At 41.1% G+C, this 20,636-nt stretch overlaps 1 protein-coding gene across 2 annotated transcripts in view; it reads left to right on the top strand.

Annotated features, from left to right (window-relative positions):
* Positions 1-628: 628 nt before the first annotated feature.
* The window catches only part of lzts2a (leucine zipper, putative tumor suppressor 2a), an 86,287-nt gene continuing 66,279 nt past the window's right edge, over positions 629-20,636 (top strand). For both annotated transcript variants that reach the window (XM_079559910.1, XM_079559909.1), the window contains exon 1: positions 629-869. The gene's annotated coding sequence lies outside the window, so the exon portion shown is untranslated. The remainder of the gene's footprint in view (positions 870-20,636) is intronic.

The raw sequence follows: 20,636 nt of genomic DNA, 5'->3' as shown, positions 1-20,636 counted from the left end.
TGACTACTGTATACAAATAAGATTCCCTTCCCTTCCCCCGTCTACTTGAGTAACATTAAAATGTACTCTGTACTCTTTAGTAAAAAAAATATTAACTCATGCCACTCATGAGTAAATCTTTAAATGACAAATCTAAATTTTGACGCATGTAAAAACAAGAGTTTTTTTTTTCTAGCTATAAGAAAGAAAACATTAAATGTTTTGTTTCTCATAAGTTATGTCACTATTGAAACTTGAAGCAAACTTTTACACTCAAACACTTTATTCAGTACTCACATTACTCAGTAAAATGTTCTCCAAATACTTTTTTGCTCTGACTTGAGTAACGTTAAAGTAACGTTACTCTTACTTGAGTAAATATTTTGGCCACTTTACCAACCTCTGACCTCTACACAAGCTTTTGTGTACAACATTTTTGGCTAATTCTTAGACATAAAGGTTGCCTTGAGAGATGAGATGCAGAGCAGAAACTTCAAATGAGAAATTGCAAATCTCGTGAACAGTTTCTTGAATAATAGTAGGCTAGATCTGTTTTTGTGTTTGGTACCTCTCAGACGCACGTGCCTCACGTCCGCCCGCCCCTCACATCCCGTCTGGAGCGAGTCGGTGACCAAACCCAGCGCACCCGTGAGAGCAGCGCCAGGCAGCGGCTCCAGCGCCTGTACTATGGTCTGTCCTCTCCTCTGACAGACGGACTGGAGCAGCCGCGGAGGAGGAGGAGGAGAGCCTGGACCCGAACGGACTGAAGGAGGTCGGGCACACGCTTCACGGACGGGTTTGTAAAAGTTTCCGAGAGAATTTCACGGATTTCGGAACGAGATCATCGGTACGGGAACACCGCGTAAAAGAGTCGTGGAGGAAGAGAAGAGGTGAGTGCTTGCTTTGCGTACAGTTATTTTGGAAAAGCTCTGGAAAAAAAACATGCACCTTTTCGTCAGTAGCGTCAGAAAAGAGCTTTGCTGTTTACGCTCACTTTCGATACAACTTCCTTGCATTGTTTTTAAGAGTGACGTCACTTTCTGCACTGTACACTGATTGTTACGCGTGCCAACTTCTTCGTTCTTAAAGTACAGTAGACACATTTTCACGCTTTTCTAATTTTTGTTTTAGTTTGGTGGGGAATTCTACATCTCCTAGTCGCTTCCTGTGCCCAAACATCAATAATAAACCTAAAACAAAAGTCCAAAAAAAAAAAAGTTAAGCCAGATCTTGTCGTATGCGCGTTATTTGTAGTCACCTCTGTCGACATCAATGCCCTGAAGGAGCTTACACTTCATTTGGAATTAATTGCTTATTGATAGATTGACTTGTTTGAGTAATTAAGCCTTTAATCTGTCGCTGATCCACTTGAGCGCGCTGTGATTATATCTGGCGTGATCTTGGCGTTTGCATGTGTTCTCTACGTGCAGAAAGGAGACTCTGTGTGCGGAGAAAGAGGAGACAGGAAAGACATTCCTTTGTATCTCCATCCAGCTGTTCCTCTGCTGGAGCCCCTTGCACACACAAAAAACTCTATCTGGCATGCATTTTTCTCTCTTTTGCGCGCTTCCTTTCGCAGCTCCAGCATTAAGGAAAAGTATTGCGATTTATGGATTTTGCATTCTGAACACTGAAGCTAGGAACACACAATAGATAGTCACATCCTCACGGTCGCACGGTTGAACCCCCCTCACCTGCAATAGACACTGTGATCCTAAACCTCAGGGATAGGGGCCAAACTACAGTGTAATGGAATGTAAAATAAAGATGGCACAAGACGAGGGAGTTGAAGTTGACAAGTAGCTGCGACAAAGCCACAGAATGAAGAAACTCCGAATGTTGGAGATTAACCACAGAATTCTTCTACTAGGTAACTTTTATAACTTTTACTCTCACTTATGATTGATAGTCCTCGTAAACATCGGCCGAATCATCGCCTGTGTCGCAGGTACTGGCACATTTACTCAGTTTTTAATCACAAGTGAAAAGAAAATGAATCGGTTTCGAGCCAAAAGATGTTAAATGGGCATGTTTGTGTCCAAATTCAATCTGTGTGCCCTTGTAGCGGTTGGTGATAGTTTGGTCCCGGTTTGCATGAAATTTGAAGACACATGCGCCGATAATTTCAGAGATTTTGATGATTCGAGTGAAGTCGCTCATACGTTTGTGTTGGTGTTTGCCCCGGCGGCTGGTGTTGCAAAGAAAAACGTCTATGTCATTCCGACCGTGAGAATCATCAGTATCATAACATTAGGTGACTCAAAATCACTGAGTTTTTCCACCCTCACGTTTGTGATAACACAGCCCAAAACAAAAACGTCTTGGTAACCATTTTGGTCTTGAACATTGTTTTGGTCCGTATTGTGCACTTTTTAAGACTTTTTTTCCCCTCATTGAGCAAAGACACTCAGCGGAACCTGCCAGAGTCTATGTCGCTTTGTTACAAGAGCAACACAACCTTTCTCATGTCCGGGAGATCAAATGTACCCCTAAAAATAGACTGCAACAAAGATGTGCTGTCAACTGAATGGATTTGGATTGGAACATGTATTAATCAAATGTTTGGCACCCGTTTAGCGTAGCTTTGTCAGCAACTACAGTAATGCTCTTTGGACGCAGAAGGCTGTGATTAAACCGATCTACTAGGAAAAGGTTTACATTGGTTTTGGTTTCACCCATCTTTATTCTAAAAATGTACTCTCAAGCCCCGCCCCCCACAAGATCAGAATAACGTCAACCTGCGGCTAAAAGATCGCTAGTTGCCGACGAAGCCTCAGACGACAACCCCCTCAATAGAGAGACTTTCCGTTTGTCGTTGAAGGACATGCCATTTCCGAGAACAGCTTGCTTTTACAATATCCAATACATTTCGAGTGGTCCGAGTGGAGTTTCATAGGCGAGCTAGCTCCTTTTCACTCTCGCGGTAAACAGTAGAATATGGTAGTCTGTGAAAAGGTCACACACACACACGCACACGCCACACGGCTTGGTTTATGCTCTCAAGGCGCTGCTTTAATATATGGATGAGTTTAGAGTTGAAGTGGAAACGCCCAAGGTCTGATTGGGTCATAAATAATTCTCGGAGCCGGGCGCAGATAGGACTATAGCGGAGGAAAGGAAGGGGGCCGCGTGATTGATGGCTACTGTACAACTTTTCACGGGCCGGACTTTAGCAGATTGCGGAGGAAACATGCGTGTGTAGGGATGAGGTGTGGGGAGAGCGCCGCCTTCTTCCCTCCGCTTCGAAAGACGTTTATGTTGGATGCACTTTGCGAAACCAGCCACAGTTTGGGACGAGAGTGGGCAGTGTGAATTCTTGTCCTGTCTCGTCTTGAATGATGTTGGAATTGGCAGGTCTCCAGTTGTTTTTTTGTTTTTTTGGGACATTCACCTGTCTTCATTCTCAAGAAAGTGAAGTGTGGGGTTATTGGATTTGACACATAATCAATCCCAGTGGGGACAGATTTATTTAGTTTTTCATGCAATCTGCTCATTTGCTATTTGTGTACAGCTTTCCGATTATTCCGCCGAAACCGAGAAACAACAATTACTGAAACAAGAAACTTTTTAATGTAAGTTAACAACATGGATAGTGCAGTAGAGTTTTGCATAGTATCATTTGTTTTCACATTTAGTATAACTATCTTTGCCTTAAAGGGATATTTTTGACATAGGGCCTCATTTCCTAGCTATCCAGAGTGTTGCTGATACCTGGAGATATTTTTTTTTGTAATTCATGCAGTTCTTGTGTTTGAAGAGTATCGTGGCGCTAGGCTAATGCAAGGCTAGCGCATTTCTACAGTATCAGCTAGCCTGCATTAAAAACAGTCAACCATATAAATGTCTGTGTTGATAGAATAATTTTTGGAATATAACTGACCTTGCATCACATGAATGATCGCATTTTGAGGGACTATTTTCTAGCAGATCACTCCGCCGCTGCGTAGCTTATACGGCCACGAAGCTGATGCTGCTCAAATATAAGGTCTTTTAAATGCAAAATGGCTAAAATTATTCTAACGACAAAGACATTTATATGGTTAGTCTGGCGTTGTAAGTGATTTGCCTCAGGTGCACTGTGGTGCGGGTCAGACTGTTTTTAATGCAGGCTAGCTGATATCGTAGAAATGCGCTAGCCTTGCATTAGCCTAGCGCCACGATACTCTTCAAACATAAGAACTGCATGAATTACAAAAAAAAATACCTCCAGGTACCAGCAACACTCTGGATAACTAGGAAATAAGGCCCTATGTCAAAAATCCTGAAAAATCCCTTTAATCGAGCAACCCAATTAGTTTTTCCCAACTGATGAGACTAAACGCCTTCGACAGCGCCAAGCCACCAACTGACTGAACTGATTTCAAGAACAACACATCTTAAACAGTTCAGTTGTATGTTGTAGTTTTGTGCGTACCTGCGTGTAAAGTTTTTGACAACAAAGTGAGGTTTTGACCTTAGAGTGACGTGCTTTGTGAATTTGGTCCCTACTAAGAAAATATATATGTGTCAGCAACAGTGTCCCATCAACCAAGACATGCTGTTATAAGTGCAGAACGTAAAGGAGTGTATTTTTCTATCTGAACTCTCCCCGGCCGGCAGGCGCAGATTAGGAAGGAGCAGCGATGTGATTGATTGCTACAACCTCTCCCGGGCCGGGCTTTAGCAGATGGTGATGAAAACATGTATGGAGGTGTTGGGGAAGCTGCACGCCTTTCTCCTCTCAGGGCCAGTGCAGTGTTATGTCACCGCTCTGTGATGTTGACTGGAGCTCACGGGGCAGGCCGTACATCATGGTGCCCTGTCAGGAGGAGGAGGAGGTGTAGCTGGACATATAGCACCGCATAGAAACGTGCGGTGGGAGGTGGGAGGTATAAGCTGACTGTCATTACATGCAGACTAAGCGTATTGCCTGATTAAACACTGTGGATTTCTTGTCAAACCTTTGGTTGAGCAAGAAGGTTCCAGGGTTTGTGTGTGGGTTGAACATGTTTTCCCGATGTCTCGCCTTAAAGGGCACCATTTCTTTTAACCTCTTAACTCCCACCTGAACTAAGCACATTTGCTCCAGTTTGGCATCAAAAGAGTGACAAAAGTGCAACAAAACAGGCAACTAAGAAGTGATGAAAAAGCAACAAAAGCACAACAATACAGGCGACAAAACCACAGCAAAAACGTAAGATAAAAGCAAGAAAACATTTGACATATACAGTTAGTGCTGAAAAACGATTATTTTGTAATCGATTAAACTATCGACTATTTTTACAAATTACGAATGGTGTAAGAAAATTTTATTTTTTCTATTTTTTTATCACATGAAGCTAAAGTGGCTCTGCTTGAGGACGTGTTGATGGAGAAAAGTAAATGTTTGTTGGAGGCTCTTGGTGCTAATTCTGCTTCTGATTGGATGAGACACAGACAGATATTCATGAAATTTACATTGTACAAAATAGGGCTGCACGATTTTGAAGTGACTTGCGATATGCAATACTGCTGTGCAATATCGCGATAACGGTATTATTGCAATATTTCACTAAACACGATATGTTCCATTTTTTCAGCAAATTGTGTCAAAAGAAGACTTAAAAACACCCCATCAGGACCAAAACAAGGGGAGAATTTAACAAAGCTAGTAAATGTTAAACTAAAACTGAACTTTTACACAAAAATGGGTCAATCTCAGTCAGATGAAGGCTATGGTGATCGCGATACGATATTTTTCGCGATATATTGTGCAGCCCTAGTACAAAACACGACAGACACTATAAAAACAAAGTAGGTTTTCATCAAAAATACTACATCTTCATGTGATTTTGGCTCTATTTGAGTCTGTGTGAACCAGAAAATCGATTACTAAAATAGTTGTCGACTATTTCAATAATCGATTAGTCGTTGATTAATCGATTAGTTGTTTCAGCCCTCTATACAGTAAATGACAAAAACAGGTTTGTATTTGAAGGCCTTGCAATAGCAGAAGATAATCGGTGAAATGATCTACATACGGCTTTGCGTACTTGTACTTTTATCCTCTCCATTCAAAATTCCATCCAAATATTTCAATGCACTTGTTTTTATTCGCGTAACTCTGATTCTTTCTGCTCACGCTAGTTGCACAACAACGTCATAAGAAAAGAAAGTAGTGGCTTTACGGACCCGTGAGCTCGAACACCACCGCAGTCACGCTCAATGTGCCGCTGATAGCGAGCAGTTCTTCAAGCGGGCGGCGTTTCCTAAATCTCCCCCGGCTTATCCAGGAGACGCCGCGTGATAGAACATTAAACCTTGGGGCGAAAGTACCATTTCAGCACCTTCTCTGCGAGGATAGACTGCTTTGGTCTGCTCATATGTCTCTCCACTTTGTACTGCAACAACAAAAGAGTGCTTACTGTATGACGGCCGTTTGAACTAAAGCGGTGTCACTGTGAAGGCCCCGTATGCAGCAGTTTGTCAGGCTTTGTAAATGAATTTTGTCTTATCGCTGTCAAGCGCTTTTAAAATGTTTCATTTGGCTCATTCTCTCAGGGGTTATCGAGTCCAGTCAGTCAAAGACAGCTGGATTCACTTGTTTCAGCGCCAACGTTTCGTCACAAACCGTGCAGCTTATTTTTTTTTTGTGATCAACTTTTTATTGATTTTCAATTTATAGAAATAAACAAAACACTTATCACTCAGATACATACCCATTACAGACAAGCTTATTTAAATTGTGTCCAGTATCTGACAAGTGTTAAAGTAAAAACACAACAAAGGGAACAAATTGCCCACGCCCCTCCCACCCACCCACATTCAGATCATCATTCAAGCATCATTTCTTACACAACTGTTGGAGTCAAAGAATGAAATCTTGCCAAACCTCAATTGTATCACTGTTAGCCCTATGTACTCTGGCAATAGAAAGTTCTAAATAAGCTATGTCTAAAAACATCAGTGACCAAGCCTGTACAGAAAGACAATGCTGCCACCATTTTCTTGGCTTCTGTAAGGCCAGCCAGAAAAAACCTTCGCTTGGCCACTTTCAAATTAACATGCCAAAGATCATTAAGAATAAGTGTGTCTGGACCGTGCAGCTTCTTCAAGGCTGGATTGAGGACTGAGTCTTCCACGTGGCCGTGCACTGGTGAAGCAAAATTCCCAGTCACAAAGTAAAATTAAAGCGTCAATTGTGACGCTACTTTATGCAGATTTATGTATGGAAATCAGAACATATAGGGCTATAATTCAAATAAGATACTCTGTTGAAAGGCATCATTTTATAGAGTGTTTTGCCCGTTTTAGTTCTTTAGTTATTTTGTTTTTTTATTACAATGCCCTGCCTTTACAGATTGAGTGTGGGAGTGAGTGAATAAGCTTGAGCATCTGAACAAGCGCAATTCTAAGGCGTTATTATTCATCTACATGAGGGTTCCAAGGTCGATATGCTGGCCTTTCACTTCCTCCATCTCGGCTGTCTGGCTGCTTGTCAGATAAAGCCTGGGAAATGCTCAGAATAGATCCAAAAAGACATTAAAAGAAAAATGTAGCTCGAAGCAAAATCTCACTCCAATTTGTTGCTCAGATCAGGAGGTCAGTGCCCGTGATGTAACGCTCATCTGTCCATACTCCTGCGCGCTGATACCGAGTATTTTTAGCCCTTTTATTCTAATGAGCAGATCACTGTGTCTCTCTATGCCTTGCTCAGCGCGTGGAAGAGTAAAACTAGAACATGACCAGAGGCAGAGGCACAGCTGACGAGCATCTGCCAGCCACGCTCCTCAACATCCGGGAGCACTGCACGACGTTCAGGACCCGCCTTACTGCTGCAAAACCATAAACGGCAATTCATTTATTAGATAATCCATGGAGTGTAATAACAGGCATCAGTGTGGACTCTTAAATATTAAGGAAGAACTAAGCACAAGAGTTGTTGCTGTTTTAGCCAAACATTATTGATTAGGTTTCTTTATTAGCATTTCTTCCTAGCAATACTTTTGGTATCGCTGACATGCTTGTTTATGTTTTGAGTTTTTTGACAGTTCGGTTGTTGATTGTGACATAGAAACATATAATGTGGAATGTGGCGCAGTAGAAAACTACGCCAACTGAAGCCGCCTTGATTTATAAATAACAAATCAGTTTCATTGCTATCATAAACGTATATTGCTCAACTGCCGTTCTCAGTTAATTGTCATTATAGATCACTAGCCGTCAATTATTTTCTTGGAGCCACGTCGGCACCATCTCTTACATAACTGTAAAAGTCCCTCAGTCACGACCATTTCATGCAGGGGCAGGGCAGGCGTGCACCTATGATGATGCTCAATCATTCTAAAACGTCACCTCAGCATTTTTCCCAGCGACATGACGGCTCCTGGCCACTCCAGGACGGGGCTGTAATTAAAAGCATGAGCGCGCCGTGTTTGATTCACTGTCCTTCAAGCATGATGCAACTGAAGGGCCTCACATAACACAATTTTTTTTTTAAATGAAAATAATCTTGAACTGGCGTGAGCTTCTACAATGCAAGTGTATAATGAGAAAAGCTAGTGAATTGGTTAGCTGTAAATGGCTATAGTTAACCACCTAGCTTACTGTTTTTGTTTACATAATATTTCAGCGAAAAGCTAGTGAATTGGTTAGCTGTAAATGGCTATAGCTAACCTCCTAGCATGCAGTTTTTGTTTACCTAATGTTTTTGCGTAAACTAGTGATTTGGTTAGCTGTAGATGGCTATAGCTAAAACCTCCTAGCATACGTTTTTTGTTTACATAATGTTTTTTATGAAAAACTAGTGAATTGGTTAGCTGTAAATGGCTATAGCTATAACCTCCTAGGCAAGGCAAGGCAAGGCAAGGCAAGGCAAGGCAAGGCAAGGCAAGGCAAGGCAAGGCAAGGCAAGGCAAGGCAAGGCAAGTTTATTTGTAGAGCACAATTCATACACAAGGCAATTCAAAGTGCTTCACAGTTGAAAACAAATAGAATCAATAAAAACATCAACATAAAATTAATCAATTACAGTAAAAGGCGAGAGTGCAGATAAAATACTTTCAGTCATATGCATCGGTAAAAAGAACTGTTTTCAGCCTGGATTTGAACATTGTCAGAGTTGAGGCTTGTCTCACATCCTCGTGAAGACTGTTCCTAGCATACGGTTTTTGTTTTTATGTTTTTGCGAATAACGAGTGAATCGGTTTGCTCTAGATGGCTATAGCTAGCCTCTTAGCATAGAATTGTTGTTTACATAATGTTTTTGCGAAAAAGCTAACCTCCTAGTAAACAGATTTTGTTTACATAATGTTTTTTCAGAAAAACTAGTAAATTTGTTAGCTAAAAATGGCTATAGCTATAACCTAGCATACGGTTTTTGTTTAAATTTTTTGTAAAAAAAACTAGTGAATCAGTTAGCTCTTGATGGCTATAGCTAACCTCCTAGCTTACTGTTTTTGTTTACATAATGTTTTTGCAAAAAGCTAATGAATTTCGTAGCTGTAGATGGCTATAGCTAACCTCTTAGCATACTGTTTTTACTTAGGTTTTTGCTTAATATTTAGTGGCGGTTTTCAAAGTGGTAGGTGTTTTCTTAAGCCTGATACCCTTCCTGTCTCGTGTGGGCCATATGGATGAAGTTTGTCGCACACAACAACAGTAGGCTACACACTTGGGGTTTAACCACCTTTCCGTTACTTTCTGAATCTCCAAGCATTACTTCAGTATTTGATTTGACATACATTTTAATTCCAGTTACAAATTGTTCTGTTACTTAAGACTCCCCTGAAAAAGACATTTTGAAATCTCTGTGGGACTCACCATTCATCATTACAGCCCAATTCCGAATTCCGAAGGTAAATTTGCATGGTAGTGGATTTCTTTTCTTCCCAGATCAAAAGATGTGGTAGGTCAAGACTGCCCACACTGACCCGACCTCAAACACCACACAAACTCATTGTTGTGCTACAGACAGATTAATCGGGGTGGTCTGGTGGTCATCCCCCAGGAATTTTTTTATACCTTTGTATTTGAACAAGTGTTTAGATTTCTTTTGTATTGTGCTGTTATATTTCTCATAATCATTCAGTAGACCAGAGGATACATGCACGGGTTTGGTCCCCGGGGCTGACGTTGTCTAACCCTAGTTCAATGATAACTTTGGTGGTCCCCTGAAAAAAGCAAAAGTCGCAAGTGAAGAATTCTTGTCTGTTATCAAAGTTTTATCTTTCAGCTCCCACAGAGCAGTGTCTCAAGTTCCCTGCTGTAACAAGCTCCATCTCCCACGGTGCTAATGTTTATTGTTTTAGCCCAGAGTCGTGTCTGCGTGCTTTCTGTGATGGCTCCGACACTGGCAGAGGCAGAGAGGGATTGTACATCAGCCCATTAAAGCGGGGCAGGGCCAGAGCACAGCGGGGGAGAGGCAAGCTGTCACTCACGAGCACAGTATGAGAAACGCTTATTATTTAGCGCCTGGCATCAGTCTGACCTCTGCATCACAGCAACAGCACTTTTATTGCAACATCGCTTTTAGGCATAATGTTTGGACCTCAGCAAGATAACGGTTTTGTTTGTGTTGGATTCCCACTTGGTGAGGTGGTTTCCTTCTGAACTCGCCATTAATTCCACTGAAGCGATTTCAAGTCCTGCCAAAATTGCCTTCACTATGAAACTTCTATCGGCATCATTTTGACAATAGACATTAGAGCTGTGCACTTAATATATATATATTTTTTAACCAAAATCCCTGTGTTATCTTTGTTCAGTTTCTATTATCGTCATGTGTCTACTTCTGTTGTAGTTACATAGATACAGTGGAAGATTTGGTAGTCATCAATCGTACAAGAAAAAAGCAATATATGTTTTAAAAAAAATGTCAATTGCCCCTCGGGAATAAATATTCGAATTGAGTAGACTTGACATGAATATACTTCAAATGATGTTGTCTTGTCTCGTATCAGTCTCGTGATGCTTTTTGATGCATCTCATCCTTTATCTTGCGCTGGAAGATGGATTGTCATGAGATTTTGATGCTGATGCGTTTGCTCAAATCCTCTTGTATATCAGGTCTCGTGGCTTTATAGCTGTGTGGGGCGGGTTTTACATTTGCAGCAAGAAGAACGTTCATCACGTAGCAACGGCAAATACATGCATTTACAAAACACACAAATATTTCTTGTACATATTTATTTACTTGTTTTAGATTTGTTTAACCAACACAAGTCATGGTAGAACACAGGCATAACCCTAACCCAGTGGTGCAAAGGTTGCTATGTTGGTTTGCTCTCTGGTTCAACAAAGCCTCTCCAGTTTTATGCTTCTGTGGCTTGACTCTTAACTAAGACACAAAAAATGCATTACTACATGGTGCAAAGAGCAACTTTACTGAACCACTTCATTGCTTTCTCAGCCAACTCCTGACTTAACACCAGACAAACGCCCATCTTTCTCCTACTGGATGTTTTCAACGTTTCTCAGACGAATTTAATGATAAAGTCATGACCGGTCTGATTGTAATTTCCAGCTTTGTGCAGAGCAATCATCTTTACGGGCACAAATCACTTTTTTCCTGAGCGAAAAGTGCAGGAAAAAACAAGTTTATGACAAGTTGATGGCTAAGTGAAAGTAATTCGTTGTAATGGCTGTGACATTCTGGAGCGCGTTATGCAGTCATACGTAGCTCTACAATTTAACAGCAATCCACGATCAAGTCAAGCGGCAAATCAAGAGGCAAAACTGTCTGGGTAATCACTTTAGGCCTGTTCCTTATTAACTTACATGGAAGTAAATGCAGCACTTCATCACGGCTATTGTGAAAGTTTGAGGAAATTCTGCATCGGAGTTTGTTTGTTTTTTGTAATTTGCTGCTCACTCTTACATTTCTTTTTCTCTACTCTGCTTTTAGGCAACCATTATCTCACCAGTCTCTTGAAGAAAAAGTCTCTTGTGTGGCTCTAAGGATAAAACTTTCATTTGGTTAGAAACGGGACTTGACGTAAACAAACTGCTGATTGCTGATTTACGAGAGGAGAAACAAGACAACCCTCTGAAACACGACTGCATTTAACATTCGGCTTTAGCATTAGCCATGTTAGCTTACCTTCATAGCTCGTCTTTTAGCTGCTTCTTTCCTCTCGTCTTTGTCTTGGCACTTCTGTAATCACCATTTCCATCCAAACTGCAAGAGAACTCATCGTATTTCATCGGTCACGCTTTCATCGTGGCTGAATTTCGTCAAAGCTTTTCAGCCGGCGTAAAAAGGACCACTCTGGGCTCGTGAAGGATGGTGGCGGACTTGTGTTGCACTCTTATGGGACCTTTATAAAATAATGGTCTATTACTCAAAATGGCTGACTAGTCTGAAACAACGGTCCCACTCCACCTCTGCTGCTTGAGCCAAGAGTTGGTCCGAACCCAAGACACTGTAACAATTGCGGTCTCTCCTCCCTGTCGTCCTATAGGTGTGGCGGTCGGGAGTTGGCTCTTTTACTCTGTCATCTGTTCAACTGGTGCCGAGGCGGCCTGTTATTACCCACTTTAGAGTCACATCTCTCTAAAAAAAAAAGGCAGACGTAAAATGGCACTTGAGCCACACATTGCTGACTTGTAACATCTCTTTCCTCACTAATTATGAGGCTTTGTTGGTTAAATAGATAAACTTTGGCGAGCACGAGACACAGTAATAACATGTTGAAATCAAAATCAACTTTTTAGCTTTTTGACCATGTTAAGATGTTTCAGTCATCTTTGTATCTTTCTTAAAGGCACGACTGTATACCTGATTTTATTTCTAGAAATGGAACGAAATTTGTTTAGTCCTCCTTTAGTGTATTGTAAACTCAAAACATTTGAGTAAAAACACTGTTCATCTAACTGTAAAGCATTTGTGTACATTTTAAGAACTTTGAGGCTATTTTTCTTGCATTTTTGTGTAAGTGACCCTGAAAAGTGACTCTGCAAGTTGTGAAATGTGCCTATAAACTAATATGTTCGGAAAGTGAGGAATGACTTTGGACCACCACCATTATTTTTATTCTTTGCCTTCCTCTTTCATTGTTTTTTTTTAATCAAAAAATCAGTTACAGGGCCTTTAAGTGCCACAATGACAGCCTATAATAGTAATAAGAATAATAATTATTATTGTACCATACTCCTCCTGTTTAATCCCTCCCTAAGTAACCAGGTATGACTTTCCTTACCTTATGATCTTCTGCAAAGCTTATATCCTTCCATCGCAAGTGCAAGAAACATCTGCCGAAGCTGCAGCATGTGCAGTCCATGCTGTTTTTTCTGTTTCTCTTTTCTTTTATTAGCGACTATGCAGACGAGGGGGAAGGAGGGACTTACGGAGAGTGCTTTATTAATCAGGAAGTAAAATTATGTCAATTTAGCCGTTTTAGATCAATATAGCATTTTCTAATCAACAAGGTGTAAGATATTGATCAGGATGTGTTTGTGTCCTATAGATTATATTTGGACATGATAATTGATTTTTTCAGTACTCAAATAGCGTCATAAAACAGAGCATTTAAAGGTGCATTATGCAACTTTTTGTGAGGAAAAAGAAAGTTGATATTTGTGCGTATTTGACCTTGTAGTGCAGCGGCTGTACGAGTGGTCAGCATGGCGCCTTTACTTTCAATCACAGTGGTCTCTACAACGCTCCAGGATCAATTGTTTTGTGGTGGGAGGGTCGTGAAAACCTTCCAAACAATTGATCCTGGAGCGTTTTAGAGACAACTGTGAAATGAATTAAAAGCACCATACTCATACACTAGAAGGTCAAATATGCACAAATATCAACTTTTTTTTCACATAAAAAGTTGTATAATGCACCTTTAAGGTCATTTAAAGATTTTAAAGATCTCGCTGTATGGAACCTGTCTGTTGTAAGTACAGTATGTTACAGGTCACTGATGGAACCTGATATCCATCCTGTCAGACTGAAGTGGGATCTGAAAGCTCTGCCAGTCTGTAAGAAGAGCCAGGATCAATCCACCCAGGAGCCATTGTGTGTGTGTAACGGGCATCAGTGGGCAGAGCTTTGGCACACAGCGTATTATCCCGGAGCGCTGCAGCCTGCCAAGTGCTCCCCACATCCATTAGGACACTTATCAGAGTCTATTAGCTCAGCAGTCATCACTCAGACAGGACAGAGCATGTACACAAACTTCTTTTACCGCGCTACTAATGGATCGATTAAGGCTGATGCAACAAGTTACCTATTGGTGTTTACGCAAGTCTGTATGAAAAGTGCAGTAATGTTTTTTTGGCCAATTATATGAGGGTATAGTATATTTTTTTGGTAATATGGTTTTCACCCATCTTACAGCTGTTATGTGTCTACTGCAGTGGTTCTGCAGTAGAGTCCCACATTAACAGATCTTGGGGTCTTTTTAGGGCCGTCACGATTTCAACTTACCGTTCAATTAACAACAGATAAACAATACATTTTTAGGCTCAATATTTGTTTTCTATGCATTCATTTTTCTGATCTACTTTATTTTTTACATTTAGCAGGTTGCATTTTATTGTATTGTCATGTCATGTTTGTAGTGGGATATTTATATATATTTATATGCTTTAGAGTTAATTTCTATGTCTTCAATAATACCGTTCATCGCAATATTTTCATGGCTCTATATATCAAACTTCAAATTTTGTTATCGTGACAGGCCTACTTGAAGCGCCATCAGTGTGATGAACTATGTTGAAATAGTGAAATAGTCATCTGCTCTATAAAGATCGAAAAAATAACCCAAAAATATGCCATATGTTAAATCTTCTACAAGCCTGTAAAAACATAAATACTTGGCCACTCCAGCAGTAGCCGATTTTATTTTATTACTTCAGGTGATCCCACCTCCTCCAAATGCACACTGTCGTTGTGTCCATGGGCAAGACACTTCACCCTACTTGCCTCCAGTGTCTGCGTACATTGGTGTATGAATGAGAGTGTGAATGGGAGTGTGAATGTATGAATGAGAGTGTGAATGGGTGACTGGTTCTTCGCTTTGGGCCTGATAAAGGTAGAAAAGCGCTATGTAAGTCCATTTACCATTCAATCATAGATTCTGTCCCAGCTTTGATTAGTTGCCGTTCGCATTAGCATACTGTTGCTAGCCGGGGTGTTTTGTGCGGCGATCTAAAATACAATTGTGGAGGTTTAAACTAACTCAGCGATTGTCCAGGTTCTGCGCTTCAAAATGACATGTCCATATTCACTGAGGTTTAGTTGGTGAAACTTGCGATTAACAAACTTGTAACCAATTTTCATTTCAATGTTTCTCTGTTCCCCGGTGGCCTCGCAAAAACCTTCTTTATCACGTCTGGTCCCTGAGATATTGGCTTTTATTGGCTCTAGATATTGTAAACTGTCCAACTATTGGCCCGATATAGCATAAGGATAGAACTGGTGACTGGCAGACAGAGGAGAAGAGAAAGGCTCTTCTGATACATTCATGTTGTCTCCCAATCTAACATCATTGTGATCTCTCCATATGCAGCAGTTTTAGCCCTGAAATAGTCAGATCAAGTCAAGTGAAGGTGTCTCAACAACATAAACACAGAGATGTACCCCTTATGACGTCAGCAGAGCGTTTTACAAAGCTCTGAGCTCTTAAAAAGGAGGCCACAAACAGGCAAACCACAACTCGAGGTATGTTTTTCTTGAGGGAAAAACTTTATGAAATGGTTGAAAGAGAGAAAAGGCCTCTAATGTCAGGACAATGTCAGAACTACCCAGACACATGGACACCTCTGTATGTTCATCCGTCACTATGGACAAACGCGCTCTGCCCTCCTACTGATTGTTTTCTCTTTTTGGCGGCGCTAAAGTGGCCTCGTATGTCACAGGCGTCACTCGCCTGCTGTCAGGACGTGATTTATGTGGAGGCTGTGATGGCCAGTGCTGAGCCAGCGGACCACACACATGCTCTGCTGGGTGGAAGGAGGACACCAGGGTTGGCTCCAAAATGGACGATTAGTGTTTAGTGTCTACCCTCGCCCCGAGAATTGGAAATCAAATTCATACTTTACGTCAAAGTCCTACATTATGCTTTGTCAGGCTTTTACAACTATACTTTTAACACCAAGGCTTTTTTTTCATCATTTTTTTGGCTGTTTGTCTAGAAAATACCTCTAGTTATAATGATTTATTTCTGAACATGCAAACACTGTTTTACCTGTTGAAGTCATTGTGGTGGTTCCCTCTTACTTCAGAAAGTGCGGCTCAATCCACCTACATTACAAAACATGCCATGCTGCTATTATTATTAGCAACTACTGTTTTTAACCTTACTTCAACAGAAATGTCAGCTGTTTGAATCAAAATACATCCAGATGTCTCATTTTATCTGGCTTTGTTATTAAATCTACCTGGATGTCTGGCAATTCTTTTTGGACTGTACATTTTTAGTTGTTTGAAACCTCCATTGTGTCCAAAAGTATTTGCTAACGCCACAAAATGAATAGTTTCATGTTTTTATTGATGATTAAAAAATATGTCAGTGGGCTGTCCTCAGACCTGACACGTAATGTCAGCTCATCTCCATGGACAGGTAGCCAAACATAGAACTGATATACATTAAGTCCTTTATTTTACAGAAAAAATAACATCAACGTTAGTATTACTAGCATGTTTGCTAACTAACCCCAGCATGTTTGTTTTTCAACAACCAACAACCAGAGGTGGGAGTGGCCAAAATATTTACTCGAGTAAGAGTAACGTTACTTAAATGTTTTTGTTTTTACTCAGAAGTAAAAAGTAGTGGTCCAAATATGTTATCAAGTAAAAGTAAAAAAGGACTTGGGAAAATGTTACTTGAGTACCGTGAGTGTTGAGTAACAAAAAATTTGCTTCATGTTTCAGTAGTGACATAAACTATAAGCAACTAAACATTAAATCATGTGAAAATTGTAATACTTTCAAAGAAAATATAAAAGCAAATTAAAAAGAAGAATTAGACAAAGCAAGAAATACACCTCAAAATGACAATTTGTCGCTTAGATTAGTTATTTTTTCTTTCAAGTAAAAATACAGATACTTCATTTTAATATTACTCAAGTAGAAGCCGTAAGTAGCCTACTGTAACTACAAAAGGATAATTACTTGAGTACATGAGTACTACCCACCTCTGCCTATGACCTGGAATATTCCGCAGTGTTGCTTTAAGCTGATCAAAACTAAACTTTTCTTGAGCCGCCTCCTGTCCCGACATGTGATTAACGCAGCTTCCACAGAGGCGGGAAAAGCATCGATTATGGCGTTCGTCCATTTGATTGTATTGGAAATGTCATTCGGCGCGACGGGTGAAGCTAACCATGCGCTCCCCCTGCAAAAGCTCATCCCTGCATTCTTCTGCGGCTCATAATAGAATGCTAAGAATTTTAATAGGAAGCCAGACTGTTGATATGTCGGGATTTTATTTGAGCATGTCGGTCTGAAGTCATGAGACGTTCACTCCTCGCTTGATTTAAACCTGTCTGGTTGGTTTTCTTTACTCTTAGCTCCAGGGAGAACTCTATACTCGGAGGATGCATCTGCCCAATGACCTCTTGGCCGTTCAGCCTCAGGGCCCCCTCCCCCTCCTCCTGCGTCATGGACATTCAGTTTGGTCTCAGCGGCAATGAAAGCAAGAAAATATGCACATCCCAAACTCCATCCTCCCTTTTCTTTGTCCTTTACTTTATCCAAACTCATCAGTGAGTGATTAGATTCCTGTCCATCTTTGGGAACTGTTCATTTCAAAGAGCCGCTTCAGATGATCTTTTTAAGAAGCCTGTCGTCTGATAACTTGTATTACCTAGAAATCTATTATCGCTACTATGGCTGGGTACCGTTACATTATACATACTTTGTTTTCGATACCGATACCTGAACGATACTCTGTCCGATACCTATACTGAAATATTTGTCCTCTAGAACAAGAGAACAGAACAAGAATGTGTGAAAGATCTGAAAATTTACAATATCTGGTTCATCTCCAATGTCAAGAAATGTTTGTATAATGGGGAATGGTCCGGGGGGGAAATTGGGAGAAAACATGGCAAAAATAATAAAAAAAAAAAATGGAAAAATGGGGGAAAATATTTGCACACACACAAAAACCCCCAGAGAAAGATCAGTCTCTTTCCACAAATTGAACCCTTCAAATTCGTTCATTCCAAAGAACCAGTTTCCAAAAATGTGATTGGCTCATCATGAACCTCACGTCACTCCTCCGGGCTGGCCCTCCAGATGTAATTGCGCCCAGATGTGAGGGCTCCTCTCACGTGTTTGGCGGTGGTGGTCCTCATGTTCTTCTGGAGCCCCGGGGATCAGGTCTCAGCTGTGGTGGAGATAACGTAATCCCACCGCCCCGTTGGCCCCGAGCGCTTTTTCAGAGCCCCGGCTCTGGTATCTTCTCATCTAAACTTCATGTGACCCTCTGAAGCTGCCAGAGCTGCTCAGCCCAGGAAAGATCAGCGGGCAATTCTGACAGTTGGGACCTTGCATGTCCAAAAATGACTGCACTCTAACACTCTGAAACATCAGAAACTGGTTTAAAGATGGAGAACGTGTGGTTTCGCTTGGATCGATTGTCATTTTCAAGTACGGATATGGAAGGAACAACTTTTGAAAAGAAAAACTTATTTTCAGAGTGGAGATTCTGGACTCTTTTTGTTTTGGGCTGTTTCGCCGCTCACCTTAAGAGGCTTCGTCAGCAACTACTGATCCCGTAGCAGCAGGCTATATGTATAAGGTTCTTATAGGGAGACGTTTTCCTTGTTTTTGGTTCACCCACGTTTATGCTAAAAAGTTTTTCTTTAAGTTTACTATTTATCTACAAAGTTTTATGTTTCACGTTGAACATTTTCACCAAAGAAAATTCCTAGTTTGTGAACCGACAGTGGCAGTAAAATGTGTTCTGAAGCAGGGTGGGGTTGAGCGCATCAGTGGGTAAAGTTAAAATAAAACAATCAGGTGCTCTTCGAGGACAAAACCAGGCGAAACATAAGATAAGATAAATGCAATGTCCGAGGCACACCGACATGTTGGTGTTCCCCGTTCAATAAAGGACTTTGAACTACATCAGACATTGCATGTTTCTTCTAAAATCGGTTCTGATTTTGAATGATTGCACTTCACACTCCTCCACCAAGTGCGTAATATGGGCGTGGGACATTGGGAATTAGCCGCTCATCAGATTGCTCTATAGGGTAATGATATTTGGCCACTCAAAAAAGTCCACGTTGCATTTCAGCGTTTACTAGTTTTACTAATGGACTGAAGCCAATGGTCTAAAACATCATACGGTTTATCCGCAGAAAATAAGCTTTAGTGTTTTCGTAGTTCAACGTCTATAGTTTATGTTTGTGCCAAATTTTCTTTTTACAATTGTCTATAATTGTTGCTTTGAGTGCAAGTCCAGAAGTAGTTGCTGATGAATCCTCTTGACTACACTAAAACAAAGCAGTACAGATGAGTCTTCTTCTGCTATGCCAGTTTCAGTGAATGACGGTGGTATTTTGGTGAAATAAACTCTTTGCTCAACATTCCGTGTCACAAAATCCCAGAACCCCCAAAACAACATTTGACTACGTCTTTATTTCATCGACTGCTTTGTTGTTTTGGCTGCCAATAACCAATCCTGCGAATAATCTCACAACCCGCTTCTCCAACCTGTGCCCACATTTTGAGAAAGTTGGGACCGATTTCCTCATGTCGGTCTTTCATTCTGCCAACGGAGCTGACTCGCGGCCTGATTATCATTGTCCCACTGTCTCCATATCCAGCGGGGAATTGGTTCTGGAGGATTTCGGTCCCATCTGCTGAGAGGGAGATTTCTTCGAAGCCACACCGCGATACAAAGAAAAGAGATGAACGCGTGTCATAGATGAAATGAAAATCCCCAGCTTTGTGTGTGTGTGTGTGTGTGTGTGTGTGTGTGTGTGTGTGTGTGGCAGAATTTTAAATGCGCCGTAACACAGTGATGATCCTTTGACACACACACGCGTCCCTCCGCTGCCCTCTCTTATTTCACATTCAAAGCAGCCATTGTCTCCGCTCACAAGCCTCTGATTTACTTGTTCTTAAAGCAGCCGTGAGCTGGGGGTCTGGCCGTGGCCCCTCCCCTCAACAGGTCCAGACTGAAGTAGGTCAAAGTGTAGTGCAGCGTCCCGTCTGGGTTGTCCTGTCAGTTTTGGGGGAGGTCAGGGAGCCTGTCTCGGATCACACAGTCATTAAAAGGGTTCATTTAGCATGAGCTAAAATTAGCCGCGCCAGTAAAGAAGGGACATTAAGGTTTTATAATTCTGAGCACCCGCAGTGTGCCAAGAGTAGGATTGCAATGGGGCGGATAATGCCTGTTAAATTTGCTGGAAACTTTAGCTTGGAAAAATTACAAATTAAAAACCGGCAAACTATTAGCTACCCATTAATTATGTTTTTCAACCATAAGACATGCATTTGAGTGATGTCACACCCCAGACCCGTACAAGAGTCTGACACTTTCCTAAACCTACATTCTGATTAATACTGTGGGACGGGACAAACTGCAAAGTTTCTCTCTCTCAGATCATAACAGACGCTGAGTTGGCGCATTGAGTTGCCTTGTGTACGAAATGCGCGGTATAAATAAAGTTGCCTTGCCTTGCCTTGATTGTTTCTGTATGAGGAGCAGTGTTGGGCAAGTTACTTTAATATTGTAATATATTCT

The sequence above is a fragment of the Gobius niger genome, assembly GCF_951799975.1.
Source record: "Gobius niger genome assembly, chromosome: 7".
In the NCBI taxonomy this organism is placed as follows: domain Eukaryota; kingdom Metazoa; phylum Chordata; class Actinopteri; order Gobiiformes; family Gobiidae; genus Gobius; species Gobius niger.
The sequence above is the reverse complement of the archived record's forward strand: the minus strand, read 5'-3'. Positions and strand labels throughout refer to the sequence as shown.